This window comes from Phacochoerus africanus, chromosome 11 (genome assembly GCF_016906955.1).
Source record: "Phacochoerus africanus isolate WHEZ1 chromosome 11, ROS_Pafr_v1, whole genome shotgun sequence".
Lineage (NCBI taxonomy): Eukaryota > Metazoa > Chordata > Mammalia > Artiodactyla > Suidae > Phacochoerus > Phacochoerus africanus.
This window is the reverse complement of record NC_062554.1, coordinates 52,711,119-52,733,430: the sequence shown is the minus strand read 5'-3', so window position 1 is coordinate 52,733,430 and position 22,312 is coordinate 52,711,119. Positions and strand designations below refer to the sequence as shown.

At 38.8% G+C, this 22,312-nt stretch overlaps 1 protein-coding gene across 3 annotated transcripts in view; it reads left to right on the top strand.

The window, feature by feature from the left end:
* CDON (cell adhesion associated, oncogene regulated) overlaps window positions 1-22,312 on the top strand; it is a 98,866-nt gene that overhangs the window by 5,530 nt on the left and 71,024 nt on the right. The window contains exon 1 of one of the 3 annotated variants that reach the window (XM_047752824.1): window positions 18,377-18,470. The exons of the other annotated variants lie outside the window; for them this stretch is intronic. The gene's annotated coding sequence lies outside the window, so the exon portion shown is untranslated. Of the gene's footprint in view, window positions 1-18,376; window positions 18,471-22,312 lie in introns of those variants that run through there. 3 annotated transcript variants of the gene reach the window in all.

Below are 22,312 nucleotides of genomic sequence, written 5' to 3'. Positions count from 1 at the left end.
GTTAATGTATGTATACTCAGTGAACAGAACATCCCCTCCACCCTGAAGTTTTATATATGCACGTATGTATGGTAACCATTACCCAGATCAAGATGTAGAACGTTTCCCTTGTTGAGGAAGGTCTCTTGGTGTCCCTTCCCAGACTAGCCCACTGCCCCCAGCAAATAACAGCTATTCTGACTAGTCTCACCATACATGAATGTTGCCTATTCCCCAACTTTGTGAAAATGGACTCAAACGCTAAGCACTCTTAGATCTGGTTTCCTGCACTGCTCGTTATGTCTGAGATCTGTCTTTGTTGCTGTGTGTGTGGTAGTAATTCATTTTTTTTTAAAAAGTGTTTTAGTGTCTTTTGCTCGTTTTGAAGTTCGTAGTAGTTCATTTTATTGGTGCTTTGGGTAATGTGGTCATTGGGAAAACAAGAAAATAACAACACTTCTTCCTGAATTATTAAAAAATTAGATCTCAGGCACTGTCTTAGAAAAGTAACCATGAAATTATTCTTATATATTAAGCTGGGTTGAAGGTAATATTATTACCTTCAGTCACATTTCTAGAAACCAAATTCTTTGATAACTGCCCTTGTTTTTGTTTTTGTTTTTTTTTTTTCATATGTGTTGAGAAGGGGAGGGAGCCTCAAAATAAAGAAGGACCATCTAACCTTATATCCTTCATGCTTAGGATTTAATGCCATAATCAATACTTAGAGTTGTACTGAAGTAACCATTAGCTCAGCATTAGTATAATATTCTCTTAGAAGAAAACATAACAACGCAGTATATTCTTGGGAAAAAAATTCACCAATAATGGAAAAAAATGGAGCAAGGATGTTGTTATATTACAGGAAAGTTTTGAAGACCAGGACCTCCCAGTTATATCAGTAAGAAGAATTTTGGATACTAACCTTCCTAACAGTTGCTGTCAAGCTATGCCTATATGTTTGGAATTTCTGTTTGTATTGTTAGGATTCCTTAATATGCTAAGTAAAATTTATTGCACCAGTGAAACAAGGATACAAGATGATGTTGAATCAGAAGTTTTTTTTTTTTTTTAAGTTTTGGAGGGGGCCATGATTGAGGTTAATAGCTCGTATTTCTGTTCATGGAAATGTTGATGAAGGATTTTCTGGATGTTCTACTTGAACACAAGCCGCTTCTCTCTCCAGAAACATTGTCTATTTCAGCATGTGTAATTTTAGGGCCTTACCTAAGGCATGTGGAAGTTCCCAAGCTAGGGGGCAAATTGGAGCTACAGCTGTTGGCCTATAATGCAGCCACAGCAATGCCAGATTGAACCGCATCTGCAATCTATACCATATCTCACAGCAATGCCGGATCCTTAAACCATTGAACAAGGCCAGGGATGGAACCTGCATCCTCATGGATACTAGTCAGGTTCATTACTGCTGTACCACCATGGGAATTCCGCAGCTTTGTAATCTTATTCTTCATATTCACAGATCCTTGACACAAGGCTATTCACATACAGCTGTGGGCAAGGATGTGTTCATCTGAACTTCACAGGGGCAAGTTGTGCCCTTTTCTCTTAAATCAGAACATCAGGGAGTTCCCGTCGTGGCGCAGTGGTTAATGAATCCGACTAGGAACCATGAGGTTGTGGGTTCGGTCCCTGCCCTTGCTCAGTGGGTTAACGATCCGGCGTTGCCGTGAGCTGTGGTGTGGGTTGCAGACTCGGCTCGGATCCTGCGTTGCTGTGGCTCTGGTGTAGGCCGGCGGCTACAGCTCCGATTAGACCCCTAGCCTGGGAACCTCCATATGCCGCGGGAGCAGCCCAAGAAATAGCAAAAAAAGCCCCCCCACCCCCCAAAAAAAAGAACATCAGTGGCAAGATTTCAGTGGGGGTGGGGAGAGTTGAAATAATGATACATGATTCATCTTTTGTCCCATAGGGCACTCAAAAGATGCAGATTTTGTTCCAGAAGAAGGAAGAACCGTTGATGAGTAGAACTGCCTCATGATAGAAAATGCTCTTTTGAAGGGGCATGAGCTCCATGTTACTGACCTGTTGCAGTGGTGTTTGCAAGAGATGGTGTGGGAAAAATCTCTTCCTTGGGGTGGGAGACCACATGCCTTCCAAAGGCCTTTACAGCGTGACTCCATGAAACAGGCTCTTATGGGGAGCTATGCTACTTCACTGCCACATACGACCAGCCCCCTACCCCATCCCAGGTTTCACTTGGCTGTAGTTTCATTTACCTGGGGTCAGCCGCAGTCCTGGAAGTTTCCAGAAATAAACGATTCATAAGATTTAAGTGGTGCGCTGTTCTGAAGAGTGTGAGGAAATCTGGTGCCATCCTTCCTGAGATCCCCAAAGCCTCCACACTGTTGTGCTCCTGGCATTCAGCCATCAACTTTGTCATAGCTTGGTGATCCAGGATCCCCCCCAAGCAGATAACCATCCTTCTGATTATCAGAAGGTTAGTAGCGTCTAGCACTTTGTCACCATGTCTACGTCATCCACCTCACTTCATCTCATCTGTGGGCATTTTGTCATCTCACATCATGATCATCACCATCACAAGAAGGGTGATTACAATACAGTAAGATATTTTGAGAGAGAGAGAGACCATATTCATAAAACTTTTATTCTACCATATTGTTAAAATTTTTTATTGGTTATTGTTAATCTCTTACTGCTTACGTTATACATTAATCTTAGATATGTATGTATAGGAAAAGACATAGTATAAATAGGGTTTGGGGAGTTCCCTCCATGGCTCAGTGGTTAGTGATCCTGACTAGGATCCATGAGGATGTGGGTTCGATCCCTGGCCTCGTTTAGTGGGCTAAGGATCCAGTGTTGCTGTGGCTGTGGGTAGGCCAGCAGACGCAGCACCTGTTTGACCCCTGGTGTAGGAACTTCCATATGCTGTGCATGTGGCCCTAAAAAGAAAAAAAAAAATAGGGTTTGGTATCATCCACAGCTTCAGATACCCACTGGGGGTTTTGTGCTGTACACAATTTTAGAAGGAGAAAATGTGTTAAAAAGTTCCAAACAACCATTGGATATGTATGTTTGCTCAAACTTGCCCTTGTTTAAAGTTGAGGACTAACTCTTCTTGTTGAGCCTTTTCACTTTAGGTTGTAAGTCTTCATTTATCACTAACAAGTAGATGTCAAATATTCTTTTATACTTAAAGAGAAAACAGGGAGGGACGTTTCCAATGTTCTAAGAATGTCACTATCAGAAAAGATAACTCTTTACTACTAGTAGCTGCTGCCTTTTTAGGTAGGTACACATCTGAATTTACTTAAAGCTCCTCCACTGGCTGAGTTACTTACTCCCACAGCAAATTATATGTACAGTAAAAGTTAATAAATGTACCTCTGTCTCTACCTTCTCTCCTTCATCCAAATTTTTCTACACTTGAGTTTCAGGAGCAAGCAATAACTCATATGAGGGGAAAAAGCCTGGCCTCAGTGACTTATCCAAGCAACAAAGCTGTATTCAGGATATTTTCTGGAGTCCACAGTTATTTAATCTAACCATGTACACATCTTATATCTTTAAATATATGTTAATATTTATGTTAATAATCGCTATTTCGAATTATTCAAGGGGGTATAGAATCCTGAATCACCAAAATAATATTTTGTCTGTTTTATAAAGTGGGAAAGGGTACTGATTTTCTTCTTTCTTGTATTTGTGTGTATATACATATAGCCTATGTATACATATAGCCTGTGGTATAGGTTGCAAATGTGGCTCAGATCTGATGTGGCTGTGGCTGTGGCCAGCAGCTGTAGCTCTGCTTTGACTGACCCCTAGCCTGGGAACTTCTGTATGCCGCAGGTGCGGCCCTAAAAAGCCAAACAAACAAACAAAAATCCAGTGAAACCAGTGGTTCTGCATGTCAAGGGCTTCAAGTAGTGAAGATTAAAAAAAGCTTTAGATAAAGAAAAAAATTGTTAAATGTTGAAGATCCTAGGACATCCATGGTCGCATTATGACTGGAATGCTTGCCAAACATTTTGCATATTTAAAATGTATGTTTGTTTTGTCCAACGTTATTTTGTGCCCAGAGAGCTATTGTCATGTTTTGTCTGTTTTTTAAATACCCAGTATTACAGGAGTTTTCTTGGATATCTAGGTACTGAAATATACATTCTGCCTTCTGTGTCTTGCCAGGGAAATTTTTTTTTTTTTTTTTGGTCTTTTTGCTATTTCTTTGGGCTGCTCCCGCGGCATATGGAGGTTCCCAGGCTAGGGGTCTAATCGGATAAGACCCCTAAGCTGTAGCCGCCAGCCTACGCCAGAGCCACAGCAACACGGGATCCGAGCCGCGTCTGCAACCTACACCACAGCTCACGGCAACGCCGGATCGTTAACCCACTGAGCAAGGGCAGGGACCGAACCCACAACCTCATGGTTCCTAGTCGGATTCATTAACCACTGCACCACGACGGGAACTCCAAGGGAAATTTCAGTTATTGCCTTTTTAGATACCTGAATAACATAATTACTATTTTCTTTTTTACTATAATTTGATATCTGTTCAGTGAGTAATTGTTCCCATTACCTGGTTGGAGGTGAAATTGGCAAGGGGACAAATGTCTGATGGATAAAATACTACTTTTATCAGGCCATGAAATTATTGTAGTGACATCAGAATTTGGCAGCCTCTTATTCTAACAAAAAGAAAAATAGCATTATATGCTAGGGATAAGATTTTTCTTGCCCATTTGTTTTGGCTTATTTTCAGAGTTTTGGCCTCAGGACATGTGTACAACAAAATAACACAGTGAATAACAGGCAAATGAGAGTTAGGGAGTGAACATAGTTTCAGCTGGAACAGACTTAGCTTTATCACTCACCATTTTTTAGTAGTTTAAAATTCCTATGAGAGTGGGTATGAGAGTGGGAATGAGGAATCATCTATGAAGGGGAGTTAGACTTCATCATTTGGTATGGTGTTGCAAAGCTTGCAGTATATTTAGACAGTCTGATGATTGGCTATTAAAATGGTCCTATGAGGGTGAGTGTCTGAATGTAGTTATGAATGGGATTGTACAGTTCTGTAAGAAGGGTGCTATTTGTTCCTTTTTATAAATACCAGTAAAGTAACATCTTTTGATCTAGTATTTCCTCCTGCCTGTTACCCTGTTCATTCTTACCGTGAAACTAGCATTTAGATGTTGCCCATGATTTGATGACAACGCATACACCAGGATTTCAAGTTGGTTTCAATGCACTTGAGCAGTGGTTCCAGTAGATTTTGAGACTGCTAAATCCTGAGAAGATATTTTTATGGCTCTTAATAGACTGTTAAAACTCCTGAGTAGAATCACACTAGTCTTGCCATGTGTTGTGCCCATAATGTACCTTGTGGGTTCTTCTCAACTGTGATCACTTTTTCCAACAAGATCATTTTTTTGTTTGTTTGTTCTGTTAAATCTTGGATGTTCTTCCAAAATGAAGTTAACAAGCTTTGTAACATCAAAGGTTGTAACCTTCAAAGGGAGGTTAATAGTACTGATGGGTTAAAGTAGCTTTTTTTTTGTCTTTTTTTTTTTGTTGTTGTTGTTGTTTTGTTGTTGTTGTTGTTGTTGCTATTTCTTGGGCGGCTCCCGCGGCATATGGAGGTTCCCAGGTTAGGGGTCTAATCGGAGCTGCAGCCACCGGCCTACGCCAGAGCCACAGCAACGCGGGATTCGAGCCGCTTCTGCAACCTACACCACAGCTCACGGCAACGCCGGATCGTTAACCCACTGAGCAAGGGCAGGGACCGAACCCACAACCTCATGGTTCCTAGTCGGATTCGTTAACCACTGCGCCACGACGGGAACTCCTAAAGTAGCTTTTAACGCTAATTCTAAATATGTACTTCTACTTAAGAACATATTTTCTATTTTTTTTTCTTTTCTTTTTGTCTTTCTGTCTTTTCTAGGGCCACACGTGGTATGTGGAGGTTCCCAGGCTAGGGGCCTAATCAGAGCTGTAGCCGCTGGTCTACACCACAGCCACACCAGATCCGAGCTGAGTCTTCGACCTATACCACAGCTCACGGCAATGCCAGATCCTTAACCCACTGAGTGAGGCCAGGGATCGAACCGGCAACCTCATGGTTCCTAGTTGGATTCGTTAACCACTGAGCCATGATGGGAACTCCAAGAACATATTTTCAAGACACATTATAATCTGATTAGAATGTTTCTGATCTCTAAATCAGTTCTTTTGATTTCTCTTTATTGAATGTTAGGTGCACTTTCTTTATGATGGCCAAGTCCTTTTTGAGATAAAAACAAACAGATCAAACTTCTACCTGAGTTCTTAATTCCAAGTTGTAATCATTAAATGATTCATGTTTTGACTATAGACCTGTAGAAGCTCTTTCATGTAATTGTCATCATATGTTTTAGAGCTAAAGTGTTTGTTTTTTTAATCCCATGGCTAACTAAAGCCAGTTTTGAGTCATTCTAAGATGAGTTAACTGTGGTCTCCTATTAGGTTAACAAACAAAATTGTCATTATTTGTTATGTCTTTTGTGTTTGAGAATGTGTTTTAAAAGAGCTATTGTTACAGTGGTTAGGTCTTAAAATAATTTCACATTTGTTACTGTGACAGCAGCCGCGGTGGGGTTTTTAGTCATACAGTATAGCTTGTGCACAGATTTGATATCCGTTTTTTGCAGCATCAAGTAAATTTTAGCTCAGAGATTTGACTAGATACATCTTAACTAATATTAATCAGAGTCTTGCAACTAACTCCCAAAGTTTGTTTCTAAATGTGAGTTTTTAAGTCCAGGCTGTATTCCACCCTGCAGGAAACTAACAGTAGAAATTGTTTTAAAGAAAAATTGTCAATGTTTTACTTATTCTGGGATTTCTCTTCCAGATAGGTAGATTATTAGGAAGAAGATAAGGAAATGATTGGCCCTGTAGAACAAAGACTTTAACCCTTGATCAGATCCCTGTTTTCTCAGCTAGGTGTTGTATGCATATACAGACTACTCAATTAGTCGTGATTATAGATGTCAGCTGGTCATGGAATCAAATTAACAGCCACCACATATTAAATTCCAAGGCCTTCTATGACCAAGAATGAGAAACTGAGTTTTGGGTTTTTCATTTGTGCAGTTAAGAATTTTTTCCTCTATCATGTTGAAATGCAAGTTTCCTAGGGGAAAAGTCCTTTCACTTGACGTTCATAGGCAAACAGAGTTCCCCTTTGCTTGTTAAAGTTCTTTCTAATTCACTGAGGAACACTAGCATCTTTTGTTTCTGATTCACCTCAGGGACTGTACTGCCGGTATACTTGGGCAGTTTAACAATAAATAATATGGTGACAAAGGAGTGAGGCCTTGCTTTGGCAAAGCATGGTCCTTATCTATTTGAGTGCCCTGCAGACTTCTCCGAATTGTGCTTCCAGAGGGTTGGAAAAGGAAAGACTCTCCTGCTTGGCTTTGCTGCACAGACAGGCTCCAGAAAAGCCAGGACCCTGTACTCACGCAGCTCCTGACTGAGGAGTTGCTAGTTCAACAGTTACCACTCCTGTCATGGTTCTTTTTATTCCATGTACAGAATAGTTTTCTCCATTCCTCTATTTCTGATGGTGATCATTTCTTAAATAATTGTATACAGTTCTTTGTACTTGGCAGAGGGTTTTACAAGTTTTTTTTTTTTTTCCTTCCATTTATAAGAATGTGTGAGAATGGAAATCACAAAGATAATAAGTGATGGCGAGCACTGGTATCAGATATAAGAGTTTTAATGCAGTTTAGAATTGGGTGGTCTTTAAAATATCTCTGTCTAATGTTGGACAAGGAGGTGATTTGAAACTAGTCTTTTTAACCTTAATTTGGGTTGTAATTACACCTTTGCTTAGTAATCAAGTAAAATAAATTCTAAGTTTTTTTTTTTTTTCCTCTTGTCTTTGACCTTTGTAAACCACAAACTCTGCATTCTAGATTCTATTGACCTAATAGGAGATATTGAGATGTTGAAGAGAATATTACCTAAGATAAACTTGACTCCCAGGGGTCCTGTATTTTTAAACTCTTTCCGCTGTAAATAAGTCTGTTTGTTTTTTCTTTCTTTCTTTTCCCCCTAAGTACAGGAATTCTTGCTTTCTAACACATATCTTTAGAGCAGGTACTTGGGTGCTTGGAAATTCTTAGAATATAATAGTATATTCTAGCTGAAAATGAAGTTTGAAAGCCCTTTCCAGTTATATGCACAGTAGGGAAAATAGCACAGGGGGCTGTTTAGAAATAAATCTCACTTTACATTGGTGTCATTGCTCATGGAATGAATAGAAAATCAAAGTGAATGTTCTTTAACATGGCGCCCCTGCATCCACAGCATGACAGATGATGTCAGAATTTAATCTGATTTTTCATTTTTTGGCAACGTTAGGAAAATGAACACAAGATTTGCAATTTTGAGTGATTCTTGTATTGCTTTTGTCAATTGTTAGCTATTTTTTGTTTTATTCATATTTATTTATTTATTGGCTAAATTCATGGCTTGCAGAAGTTCCCAGGCCAGGGATCAAACCTGTACCACAATAGCCACCCAAGCCACAGAAGTGACAATGCTGATTCCTTATCCTGCTAAGCCACCAGGAAGCTCCTCTTCTTTGTTTTATATCATTGTATAATATTGGCTTAAACAAACATTAATGCTGCAGTATAAGAATAACTCATTTGTATTCTCTCTGTATAGATGAAAACAGGTGTTTAGTAAGATAGTTTAAAAATAGTTTTGATGACTAGATTGAGAAGTAAAGAAAGAAAACCAGATATTCCTAAAGGCAAGTCTTGCCCCTCCTCCTAGGCGGGGGTGAAGGCTAAGTTGTAAGAGCGTGGAGTCCAGCTCCTAGTAAGAGGTGTGAGGCTGTTTATTTTCACTCTGGAGATGTATATACTACAGAAGGAAAACGCTGGCCTGGCTTAACCTAAGCAAGTCATTACTTATCTACAATCTGGCACGCGATTTGATTAAAGTTGACAGAGCTCATATAATATCAGAACCAGGCCCTCTTAATGATTGATGAAGCTTGTCTGTAAGGTTTTTTTTTTTTTTTTTTGAAAGGAGAAAAATGGAACAAGAATGAATACTAGTTCAGATCTCTAATTGCCAAGTATAAGCCAAGTCTATAATGTAGTTTTATCTGTAGTGGTTAATATGTATTAATTTGTATGTTTTTTTAAATGTTATAATTAAATGGCTTTAAGACTGTATTTTTAGGTTAGAAGATTAACTAGGCTTCTACATGATTAAATCCTTGAAATTTTAGAGATCTTGCTTCATACCGTGTCCTGTCAGTCTTTTTTTTTTTTTTTTTTGTCTTTTTAGGGCTGCACCCGCGGCATGTGGAAGTTTACAGGCTAGGGGTCCAATCGGAGATGTAGCCTTGGCCTGTGCCAGAGCCCCAACAACACAGGATCCGAGCTACATCTGTGACCATAGCTCACAGCAATGCCGAATCTTTAATCCACTGAGTGAGATCAGGGATCGAACCTGCGTCCTCATGGATGCTAGTCGAGTTTGTTACATGCTGAGCCACGACGGGAACTCCCCCCATGTCTTTCTTAAGATATCTTTCTTCGATGTTAGGTATTCTTTAATATAATGAAATTTTTAACCTGTAAAGGATTTTCCTCTTTATTTTCTAGTGAAATTGAGTTATTTGTAAATCTCTAACCTAACCCTTTTCTCTTTCACTATATGACAATGATTTGCACACTTGTAATGGCATGTCTAGGCCATTGAGTGTTGCTGCTGATCTTTGCTACTTTATTTGTTCCTTATCTCCTTGCCAACAGATAGATTCTATGTGTGACTGGAATGTGCCAGATGTTCTTGGCAACATTTTAAATCATTAGTCTACGTATGGTGCTGCGTCCAACCATAGAAAATCGTTTCGTATTTTCTTTACCGTTTATACATTGCTTAGTAGAAATGGGTATAGGGCTGGAAGAACCCTCTCCCCCTTACTTTAAGTAAATTTAGCGTATGGATTTTCCAGATTGGTGAAACGATTGAATGGAGGATAGAGTAGTTTTCTACAAATGGAATTTTCTTAATTTGAGAGTTTTCAGGCAGTGGATCATACACATTTAGACTAGGGTAAACTCTCGAGTCAGAGTGCCTAGAAGTCAAAGCCAGACTCCACCGTGTTCTAGTGATATGGCCTCTTTGTACCTTAATCACTATCTATCTAATGGGAATGGTTGCTCATCAGGCTCAGGGACCACGTCATTTAGTCCGCACAGGTGGAGTGATTGGTGCTTGATAGGTGCTTCTTGAATGTGAGCCGTTATTATGTTATCTATGACATGGGGGCTATAGTGACAAAATATTATTGCAATGTGGCTGAATTAGAGACTGTCAAATCAAAATGAAAATGAAGGAGTTCCCATCTTGGCATAGTGGAAATGAATCCGACTAGGAACCATGAAGTTGTGGGCATGATCCCTGGCCTTGCTCAGTGGGTTAAGGATCTGGCATTGCCGTGAGATGTGGTGTAGGTCGAAGATGCAGCTCGGAACTGGCGTTGCTGTGGCTCTGGCGTAGGCTGGCAGCAACAGCTCCGATTATTAGACCCCTAGCCTGGGAACCTCCATATGTTGCAGGTGCGGCCCTAAAAAGACAAAAGCCAAAAAAAAAAAAAAAAAAAGAAAAAGAAAGAAAACGAAAAGAGCAGGGATCAAAACTGGGGTGGGGGGACTGTAAATATGGGAATAAGCTATAATTGAGTATCTATTCTTGTTGTCGAGTTGGTTAGGATATGGTTCCCATTGGAGAGAGTGGGTAGGTTAGGTCACTGTTGTAATAGCTGATGGTGAACTTTTAGATAAATCCCTGTATCCCCAAACAGCCATACATCATCTTGACTTTCTTGCCCGAAGTCTCAATTTTGTTTCTTTGAGAGCTCTCCTTTCTCCTTCTCATCTTCTCAGACTCAATATAAAATACCTTAGTTTATCAGGAAGATAAACTTTATTTCTAGGTATGACATGTATTTCATACCTAGTCTTACTGACATGTTCTTCTCAACAACAATACCTGTTGTTGGAAAATAACTCTTCTTGATCATTTTCCTACCCAAAGTACAAATGTTGTCGTCTCCAAGAAATCCCAGTGCTTTCTAGTGTATATATGCATGTATGCATAGGTGTATATATATGAGCTTGACTCCTAATGTCTGTTCTTCCAAATTTTCTACATTTCTCTTGGGCTTACATATATGGTCAGAACAGATAAACACTTAATTAGGATTGGTAGCATTGAAGATCACCAATAAAGTGTGATTCCCAAGTTGTTTCAAAAAAAAAAAAAAGAAAAGAAAAGAAATAGAATAGACATGGGATCATCAGATGCAAATATTTGATTTGGAGAAGGGCCGGTTATGCACACTGTCAACCCCACCCCAGCCACTCCTCTGTAATGTTTCTCCCTGGCCTGAATAAGCCCTCAAGTGACTGTTGAAGACTGAAATTTAGCAGTGGAGGGAGAGCCAAGGAACCAGAGCCAGGAGTTGTGGGATTAGAACATGACAAGGGAGGGGGGCTTACAAACATCCCATTCCAGCTGACCATTACTTCTTAGTCCTGTAGTTCCTTTCTGTCATCAGTAGTGACAGTAATGATGCTTCAGGAAGGAAATGTTTGTCTAGTTTGTTGTTGTTTAAGTATTTTTTTCAGTTAAGTCTGGAGAATTCTGTTTCTTCTACCCCATAAATTGGCCTCATTATTGTATTCTTATCACTGGAATCCAGGTTTTCAGGGAAGCACAGTCATTTTTGTAGAAATAATGAACATGTTGGCAGGAGAAAACATTGTACCACAACTCTTTTTTTTTTTATAATTTTTTTTTATTTTCCCACTGTACAGCAAGGGGGTCAGGTTATCCTTACATGTATACATTACAATTACATTTTTCCCCCAGCCTTTCTTCTGTTGCAACATCGTATCTAGACAAAGTTCTCAATGCTATTCAGCAGGATCTCCTTGTAAATCTATTCTAAGTTGTGTCTGATAAGCCCAAGCTCCCGATCCCTCCCACTCCCTCCCCTTCCCCCTCCCATCAGGCAGCCACAAGTCTCTTCTCCAAGTCCATGATTTTCTTTTCTGAAGAGATGTTCATTTGTGCTGGATATTAGATTCCAGTTATGAGTGATATCATATGGTATTTGTCTTTGTCTTTCTGGCTCATTTCACTCAGTATGAGATTCTCTGGTTCCATCCATGTTGCTGCAAGTGGCATTATGTCATTCTTTTTTATGGCTGAGTAGTATTCCATTGTGTATATATACCACCTCTTCCGAATCCAGTCATCTGTCGATGGACATTTGGGTTGTTTCCATGTCTTGGCTATTGTGAATAGTGCTGCAATGAACATGCGGGTGCACGTGTACCACAACTCTTAACTCTGCAGGGGCCTGTAAAAAGATGAAGCTTGGTTGAATTGCATTTATAGAGTTTCTTAGGGTAGTGGTCTTGGTTGCTATGGAGGTGGGTTGCATTTACAAGATTCTTTTAACCTTTTTGATTTTGGAGAATGTGAAGCTAGTATTTGAAACCATACTTCTTATCCTGTCACTCAACCCCATTCTCAGTTGAGCTTTGCAAAGATGTGTGTGATCAAGAAAATAGCTGTGTGTTTAATTAGTTAATACAATGTCAACTGAGATGATGATGTCCTGTATTTTGCTAAAGAGGGGTTAGCACTCACAATTGGAAAATGTGTGACTTTTTCAAAGGGGAAAGTTCTTATAAACTTCAGTGTTGATTAAATAATGTTTATTATTAATCTCATTCAGTTATGTATGAAATAAACTAGATGCAAACTTCTTATAAAACAAATTTACAAATATGACAAAACCATTATAATTCAGAAATTTTAAATCTCAAAAAAGATTCTTTTACATTGTCAGCACTGAGTTTAATAGTAGGAAGATGCTTTTGCTTATTTTATATTTCACTTGTCTATTTGTTTGCATTCTTTTGTTTTTAAGCATGTTTAACATTTTTTCTTTTTAATAACGAACTTGGTTTTTTTAAACTACTGGCCCAATATTATGTGGGCCAGTCACCTTAAAAGTAATTACCCTAATATATAATACTGAAAAAGATTAAAACACTCATTTGATGAAGTGTATGTATGTATTAATATTTACTTGCTGTTGATGAACCATAATAACGTGGGATCTTTGTAATACATGTGTTCCTAATGTTGTGTTACACCATCTCTTATCTCATATGCTTTTCAAGTTTGGCATGCTTATGCTGCCATGACCTAGAAGGTGATTCACAGCTCCTGCCTTTCACCTGTTCCAAAACTTTCTTTGAATAGTATTCTGTAACATCATCTGACCTTCACATGTCATAGATATGATCCAGAAACACAAGTGTAAATTGGGCACTGAAATCTTGTGTGATGTCTTCTTTGTCTGGCCGATGACCCAGAGTAAACTTACAATAATTTAAATTTCAGCAGTGCAGAAACACAAGAAATTAAAAAAAATTTTTTTCATAGTTTCAAAAATTCTTCTGCAGATTAAAATTAAAATAGAGAAAAAGAACTAAAACTTAGGAGGTTTAAGAATCCTTCCAGAATGAGAAGTGGCTATGGATTCACAGTGAATTAAATGGACATAAAAAGAGACCAGCACTCAAGGCCTTCCTTTTAAGAAGCTCTATGTAAGATGGGTAAAGTAGAAGGCCTGGGATCGCCCTGGATTCAGATCTCACCCCTTCTGTCATTTATCAGCTGTGGAATCTTGGGGAAACTGAGCTTTCTGCCTTTCCATTTCCTCCTTTGTAAAATGGAAATAATAGTTATCTTTAAGGTTATTGTGAGGACTGGTAATAATATATGTAAATTCTTTCACCTGTAAACTTAATAATTGGTAGCTATTGTTATTCTTTGGAATAATTTATCTCATAAGAGATGTTTACATAGATGCACATATATATGTGTGTGGTGTATATATATGTGCGTGTGTGTGTGTATGTATCAGTATTATATCTACCTATAAATGCATCTATTTCCACAGAAGGTAATTTTGTGCCTAGTGGAAGCAAGAGGCAAGGGTGGTGCAGAGAATCAGAATCTTTGGTGAGGTTTTTTCATATACCACATAGAGCCCTGCTTCCTAAGATCATTTCCAAGTGACACAGGATTATCACTGGGGATGTGTCATTACTCTTGTGCTGAGGCTGAAAAGTGCCTGAGATCTACTGGCTAAAATGTTTTGATAGCTTTGATTTAACCACTTGTACAATATTTTTAAAATCCTAATTTTATTATTAGTTATCTGAAAGACAAGTTTATATATGGAAATCAATTGGCAAGTTGATATTACCTGATCTTGACAGGGAATGACTAATCTATCTGATGTGGATGTATAAATTAAATGAACATTGCAGCAGGTTGCTTAAAAAATGTACCTGGTTTTCCTTAGGTATTTATTTATCAGAGTCAAGACTTAAAAAAAAAAAATGAGTTGACAAGATATGAGACAGATTGACTTGATGGTTTGGGGAAAATATATAAAATGATTTGTGGTTTGATCCAATTAATTTGGCTGGTGTTCTTGAAGTATGTTTGAAACGCTTCCTGGAGTTGTCATCCTATTTAGTAATAGCATTGTGTGGTATGATTTTGGTTACATGATTTTCACTGTACAAAAGTTCATATCCCATTGCAGGAAACATGACTGTGTACAATAAAAAAAAAAAACAAAACCCTGATACTTTAGTCTGTAATGCTGGTCTCTGTCATAAGTGTTTGAAGACAGTCTGCTGTATTTGTTTTAGCTATAAATCCTTATTGACAATGCTAAAAGTAAGATTTCGTTTACCCACTGTTGTTCCCATGCCTTCAGAATGTTTAAGATCATGATGTTTTTCTGACTACTGAGTCATTTCTGTGTATAAGCAAAGTAACAGGGTTTCTGGTGTTGGCTCTAGTACCTGTTTTCCCCCATAGATTTTAAAGGACTTCTTGATAACATCCCTTATTTGACCTCTTCTCATTTTTGTGGGTGGTGCTTCTGTAGTGCTACCTCTTGTACTTTGATAGTCATTTAGCCTTAGCACTTATCAAATTATACACCCCAACATTGCATAACTATTAGCTATTGATATTTAAAAATTGACATAGTTGATAGCAAATATGATCATTCACTTCCATAGAAGACTAAGTAAACTCAGTGAACAGATCATAAATCTTTAGTGCTGATTCTCTTCATCTGCTGTTTAAGAATGTCAGGCCATTCCAGTTATTTCTCTTTTGGTTTGGTGAAATGTTTTTTAACATATTAAATCAGTAGTATGTTAGGTCACATTGTAATTCCATATGAACCATTGCTTAGTTTCTCTCAGTGTCTGTTTATTCATTTATCAGCATTTATTAAGCATGTTGTGCAGTCTAGAGCATTGGATATACAGTGGTGAGCGAAATAGACGTGGTTCCCTTCCTTCATGGCACCGACAAACTAGTGTTTAATCCACGTCCTGTAGACATGTTTTTCATTTATGTGACCTATAAATATCTAGCCTAGTTCTTTTTTTCATGGAACAATGAGTCAGGTAGAAACAAATTCTGTACTTTTCCCCACACAACTCCTCCTGGCTACAGTTTTTGCCCAGGGGGGAAATGAGATTAAAATGAAAACCAAGGCCTTTACTGAAGAAGGGAAGAAGTTTGTTTGTTTGTTTGTTTGTTTGGTCTTTTCATGGCCACATCCAAGGTGTATGGGGTTTCCCAGGCTAGGGGTCTAATCTGAGCCGTCTACCGGCCTACGCCACAGCCACAGCCACAGCAACGCCAGATTCTTAACCCACTGAGCGAGGCCAGGGTTTGAACCTGCAACCTCATGGTTCCTAGTTGGATTTGTTTCTGCTGCACCACAACAGGAACTCCAAAAGGGAAGAAGTTTTAAAACAAAGTTTGAGAACAGTGTGCCAAGAGAGCAAGGGGATCCCGGGAATTTTCTGAATGTAAGGATGTGTATGATGAGGCTCCCGCCTCTGAGACAGGCTTCCCAATAAAGTCCAAAGATTTGGCCTCTTTTGGAGGGAATGTTAATAATGAAAAGTAGGGCTGGCACTGGGACCAGTGGGGTCTTTTGAGTGGCAGAAACCTGTCAATACTAAGAAGGGGGAAAATACTGCTTTTGAGGGGGTTTATTGATTGACATTCAGGATGAAAAGCTATGGGATACTTATGTTTAATGCTCCATTAACGGACACCTGATTTAGCCTATTTTATAACCACGTTGGTATTGAGCTGATCATCTATTGATTTAAGACAGTGAAAACTTTAGTCTTTAGATTGTTTCTCAACATTGATCCTCAAATCGGCATGGTTTTTAATGAAGGTTTTATATTGGTTTGGCATAAAATGAGAAACAACCAATCAAAAGACAGGTAGTGTTTACTTCCTAAAGCTAAATTTATTCTGAAATTATTTTTTTGCCTCCATTTTGTTCTGTTCTAATGAGACAATAATGGTAGATGGCAGTTCTTGTTTTTTGGGGTTTTTTTGACGTGGTAAATTATTGGCAGTCTTACATAAGGCACCAGTGTTTTGTTTTTATTTTTAAATACTACTGGTTATTAAAATCCAAAAGTCTGGAAACCATTGCTCTAGATTAAATTTAGTAAACTATCAGTGTGTAATTTTCCAAATTGGATGAGGCTTCTTTGCTGGTTCTCAAGCTGGATGTTGCTGTATCTGTAAGTATTATGCCCATGTATTTATGACACATCAGTATTGAGCAGGATTCTCTCTGCCCACAGTCTTAAGATGGCTTTTTATCTTCCCCTAACAGAAATGGAAACGCCTCAGTTTAAAGTGTACCTCATTGTTCCATATGCTGAGGTCAGGAGGCAAACACCTAAAAAGTCTCTCTCTCTATAAAAGCTGCTTTTTAGATGTTTTATTAGTACTGCTGTTGGTTATTTTAATTAGTAGTATGTTTTATTTGTACCTCGAGGCTGTTCAAGCAAAGAATGTAATTCAAATAAACAAAATAATATCTGATGTTTTGGGACACCCACACCTGCCATCTGGACCTTTCCTCTTAAGTACTTACCCAGCTTGGCAGAGAAGCTGGGAAGAGAAAAAGGAGATGATTATGGGGAGTTATGAAATGTTTTACATGTAAGTTCTTGGAAAGCTTGATAACTAAGTAGTTTTCAAATTGGCAGTGCCATTGGCTTCATAACCAGTGGATCTTTCTGAGATAAACACTGAGTTTTCATGAGAAGGCCTGTCTTTTCCATTGTGTACATGTTTCGAGCAGTGTTTCCAGAATTCTGTGAAAACCTCACAGACAGTTTGAATGTAAAATGGTGGGTGACGCTTTTACAAAGCAGGAAAGTTTGCTAGGGAAATTTCTCTCTCTCTCTTTTTTTTTTTAACCTGAGTACAAAGTAAAGGGCTGCCTCTTCAAGTTCTTACAATGAAATTATAAACTAGTCTCCCAGTTACTTTTCTTTTCAACTTGGCTTTTTTTTTTTTTTTTTTAAAAGAGTGCCCTGCTTGCAAACCAGGGTGCTGAACTATATGCTTTTGACTTAATTTTTAGAGCTGAAATTTTGTTGATTTTGGACACCTTTCCTGTGGTTTTTTTTTTCCCCCCTTTCCTCTTTTATTAGTGCAGTCATTTTTGGAGTCTGCCAAAGATGAGGCAAAACTAGTGCAAGAGTTACATAGAAGCCTTTAAGTGCTTTTTTCATTTAAACACAGAACTTGTAAAATGTGTGTCATATAATTCTAAAGCTGGAAAAAAAATTTGTGGGTTTTTTTCACCCACTTGCAGACAGAACCTAAGCCACACTAAATTACTAAATGGTCTACCTGACTAACATTCTCTCAGAAAAAGAAATCCATCACTGTAGGCCACCAGATATTCATTTTTTAAAAATACATTTAAAATATACTTATTAAATATTTAAAAAATATATTATTTAAAAAGATGCAGACCACTGTCCTTTCGGAAACTTTTTTATACCTCAAAATATTTTTAAAATGCTACTGTTTATATGTAATCCAAGATTTAAAGATGTCAGAGACTTAAGAAATGAGATCAAGGTCTCTACTGTCTTATTCTACTTCCACTTTATCTCCCCTCTGCCCATCTTATTTCCCAGTTGCCTTGAATATAGGTACTCAATACATTTTTGTTGTAGAAGTGAACGAGAAACTGCTTTCTGTCTCCAAGTCAACTTGTAATCTTTCTTAGAAAGTGGGTTGAATAAAGAGATTTTAGCAAATTCAGCCAAGGAGCCAACCCACAGTGGTCTTAATACTTTTAAGACCCACATGAATCCTCTATCATTGTGTAAAGAATAAAGTTAAAATTTCTCTTCTAGATCTTACCAAACAGCAAAACAGAAACACTTGATGTTATACGTAGAAGCCAATGATAAGTCCTTAAGAATCCAGCTACAAGGAATATGGACACATGAACAGAAAAAGTGTGTTCTATAAATGTAAGTTATGACATGAGTATAGTGTGATACGAAAAATTTAGGAAATATAACAGCTTATATATCTAAATGAGAATTGTGTCTTTGAAGAAGTCTGTCACCTCACCTTGGGAAGCTGAATATTTAACTTTATATTATTGCTATTGTACCAGGGAATTTGGAGTTCTTTTGGAATTGTCTTTACTGGTTATGACCCTTTTAAAATAAGTTTGGGTGTTCCTAATTTTTTTGGAAATAACCATTCATGAATTAATTGGGTAGTGATGATGGAGTTAAGACTGGGTGGGATTAAATAATCAAGTGCAATCATACCCTAATGAGATGATTTACAGAGGATTTTCAGAAAAATTTTGCACAGAGGAGCATTATTGGAATAAATTTATCTGTCTTCTGGTTGGGTCTGTCTGCTGCTGTGGTTTTCCAGCAGTGTTGGTCTGTATTGTGTGGGTATTGTGTGTGTGTGTGTGTCCCGTGTCCTTGCATCCTTGAATTCTTTCTTTTGACCATCCTGCTAACTGTTGCCCAACATAATGTCACGAAGTAGCAGCTGCTGTTTTGTGCAAATGCAGCCTAGCAGAGTTCCAACAGCTTTGCTTCATTTCTGGTAGACAGGCTTGGACCCAATGCTATAACTACTTCTCAGGCTCACCAATTGGGCTAAAACTTTATGCTGTGTTGTGCTGTGTTTAGAAAGCTATCCCATTCTTAATTGATTTGTTTTTCTATTTTCAGTTTATTAGGACATTGTATCTCAATCATTTCTTTGATTTTAACTGCCTGTCAAAGTTTTTGGAAAGGCAAGTTTTCTTCTTCTAGGCCAGTGTGCGTTTTTTTATTTATCTTTAGACTTATCACCTTTGTGATATCACATTTGTGGTGGTTGGGTCCTAACTGTGACTGACCTGTGTGTCAACTAACAAACCTGCTTGAAGAGTCCCATTTTCAGGGCACGGCACACTGACATGGTGCTATGGCAGTTTTGATGAAGCTGTATCTGACCTAATTCCCATCACCAGCAGGGCCTCCTGGGAAATTTAGACTAGCTTATTTTATGCGGCCAAGTTTAAAAGCTGGAATGAGGTACTTGGAAATCAGTATCAGTATGTTCCAGGTCTCTAGGAAACTCATGACTCAGCAGGTAATATAAAAATCATCCTGATGGAGATCCAGTTCTTAACCAGCATTGATTCAGGTTTGTTTGTAGCAAAGATATTTTTTTCCTTAGATTTCTAAGTTTTTCTTGTTTTGCTTTTTCTTACATGTTTGTATACATTAGACTATATTTCCTGAAAATGGGTTTCTCCTTGAGGTCTTATTTCCTTGTTATTAAAAGGAAATCTAAACCAAACCCCAAGAGGGTGTCTTTTGTAATGGCCAGGGAAAATTCGTTCAATCTGGTAAGGTCTTAGCAAACCTTTGGGCTTATTAACAACTGTATTAAATTTATTACTTAACACTTATCTAGAGCTATTTTCTAAATGTTTTCATATTTCTCCTTCTCCATCAGAGAAGGTTAGCCAGATGTCTGTCTGGATCTTTATAATATCAGGCTGTTCAAGGTTAGCTAGTTCTTTGCAAACTTACATTTTTGCATTTGGCATCTGTTTTGTGGTTATCCTAACTGTGTTATTTTTTCCCATGAAGCCAATTCCAATGACAAACCTGAAAACCTACTGAATGTTGGGTTTGTGGCCAGCGTTGACTCTATGATGCTTGCAAAGTAATCCCCTTGAAATACTTGCTGTATTTTGTGTTTTTAATAATCTCTCTCCCAAGTCATTTTTTAGAATTTCACTGTATACAGCTACGTGTTTAAATATGCGTAATGCTCCTGAACGGCTCACTGTGGATGCCAGAATTATCTTATCTCCACAATTCTTGGTTTCCTGTGCTCTAGAAGCAGGAAGAAATAGTCCCTTTGAAAGAAAGTGGAACAGGAACACTTGACTTTAAAAAAAGAAAAAAACACAAATATTGTGAATAGAACCTGACTCGGCTCTTGCTCAGACCCCTTCTCTTTTTGGTGTGTAATTAAGACCATATTGACTCCTGTTAGAACTGGCAGCCCCTCACTGTTGCCTTTTTCTACGTGTGACCTTTGATCTCAGTGACCTTTCCTGGGGTTGGTCCTAGGCCCTTTTCATTGCATTGGAGCTGAAGTGGCTCATGTGGAGTTGATTATTTCTTTGCTCATTTGGCCTTTTTGGAGGCCATACCTCCAAGTCACTTCCATTTTCTTCCTCGACTTCTGATGGCCCACAGTGAAAGAATATGCTTCTGCTGGCAGTAGGAGCCGTGTGTATGCTTGGCTGATGGACTCTGGAGAAGTGCGGGCAGGGCTGAGAGGTCTCTAGGTGTCAACACTTTAAAGGATGTTGCTCTGAATGACTGTGATCCTCCCATGCTCATGAAGTGGGTACTTCGAAGAGGACTTGAGTTCTGGGAAGAAGAGTTCCACCAGTTATTGACCTGGCCTGGGTATTGGGAGTCCTGTGGCTCTACTTTGACAAGATCTATGTGCTTCTTGTGCTGCCTCCCAGCTGCATTACAGGTCTGAGAATGCATCACTGTCGGCTGCACAGGAGTGTAAAGGAATTCTCTAGTGTCTGTGAATAACCTCCAAGATGAACATGCCAGCTCTCAGAGGGTGTGCTTGTTCCACTGGACTTCGAATAGCACTTTCTTCCCTTCTTCCTTCCTCCTCCTTCCCCTGCCCTTACCTACTCCCCCCAGGCAAACCACTGAAGGATGCCTGCCAGCTGTTACTCTCATTTCTCCAGACCCCATGTGGGCAGCCTGAAGACTGTCACTGATCAAAGGCTTCAGTGAAGGAATGTGTCTGGTTACCCTAAACTCTGGTACCTTTGAAAGGTATAGCAGTGTGAAATTCACTGACAGTTGGAAACACATTTTTAAAGAAATCTGAGTGTGTGATTCCATCCCTGGAATATCATTTTCTGCCTTTTCCTTTTTAATTTTTTAAAAAATTAGTATTGATAATATGGGTTATTTTGAGTGAGGGATTGCTACCCCTTTAAAGGTGATTTTCTTTTTTTCAGAATTCAGCCTGAGGCCCCCTTCCCAGTGAGGAGCAACAGTTGCTTCTCTCTTAAGCATGCCAAGCTTCTTTCTGCATTACTGCTAGGTCTTTTTCCCAGAGTTTCTCTTACAACCAACCCAGCTCATTAACTCTGCACCTTAAGATGCATCCTCTCCTTCCCTTCTTCCCACCAAACCACAGCAACAAATCACGGGAAACCCTGTTGCTTCTGGTGCATTTCCTGTCCTAGTGCAGGCACATTGTCCATGCTCTCCCTCCCTTGTCCAAGTCAGAAATCAGAGGGCAGCCTTCATTCCTTTATTTATAGCTGAGGCAGTAGGGAAACAGAAGTGGACAGACAGTGGGTTCCAGAGATGTCTAAGAGCTGTGTTCCCCCATCCGCATCATTTACTAGCCAAGTCATATATAAAAGCTCCTCAATAGCTTTTATTTATGTTCACGTCTAAATCTTTTCTAAATCTTTTCCACTTACCCCTGAGGTTTCCTTAGTACAAGTCCCCATCTTCTTTCATGACAGCCCCTCCTCGTCTGTCCTCCACATTGCAGTGTAAATGATTTTGCAAAGGCACAAGTCTGGTCTTGTCCCTTGACTGCTTAAAGCTATGAGTATTCCCCTCCCAGGAAAAAATCCAAATGCCCCAAGCTGACTTATTTTGTTCTTTATGCTCTGGGTTCTCTTCACTCATGTGACCTTGCCTCTTACTGCTTATGGTCCTCCCATCCTTACTCCCCCTCCAGCCCCCTCTTCCTTGCTCTCTGTATCTTTAGTTCTGCACACACACTG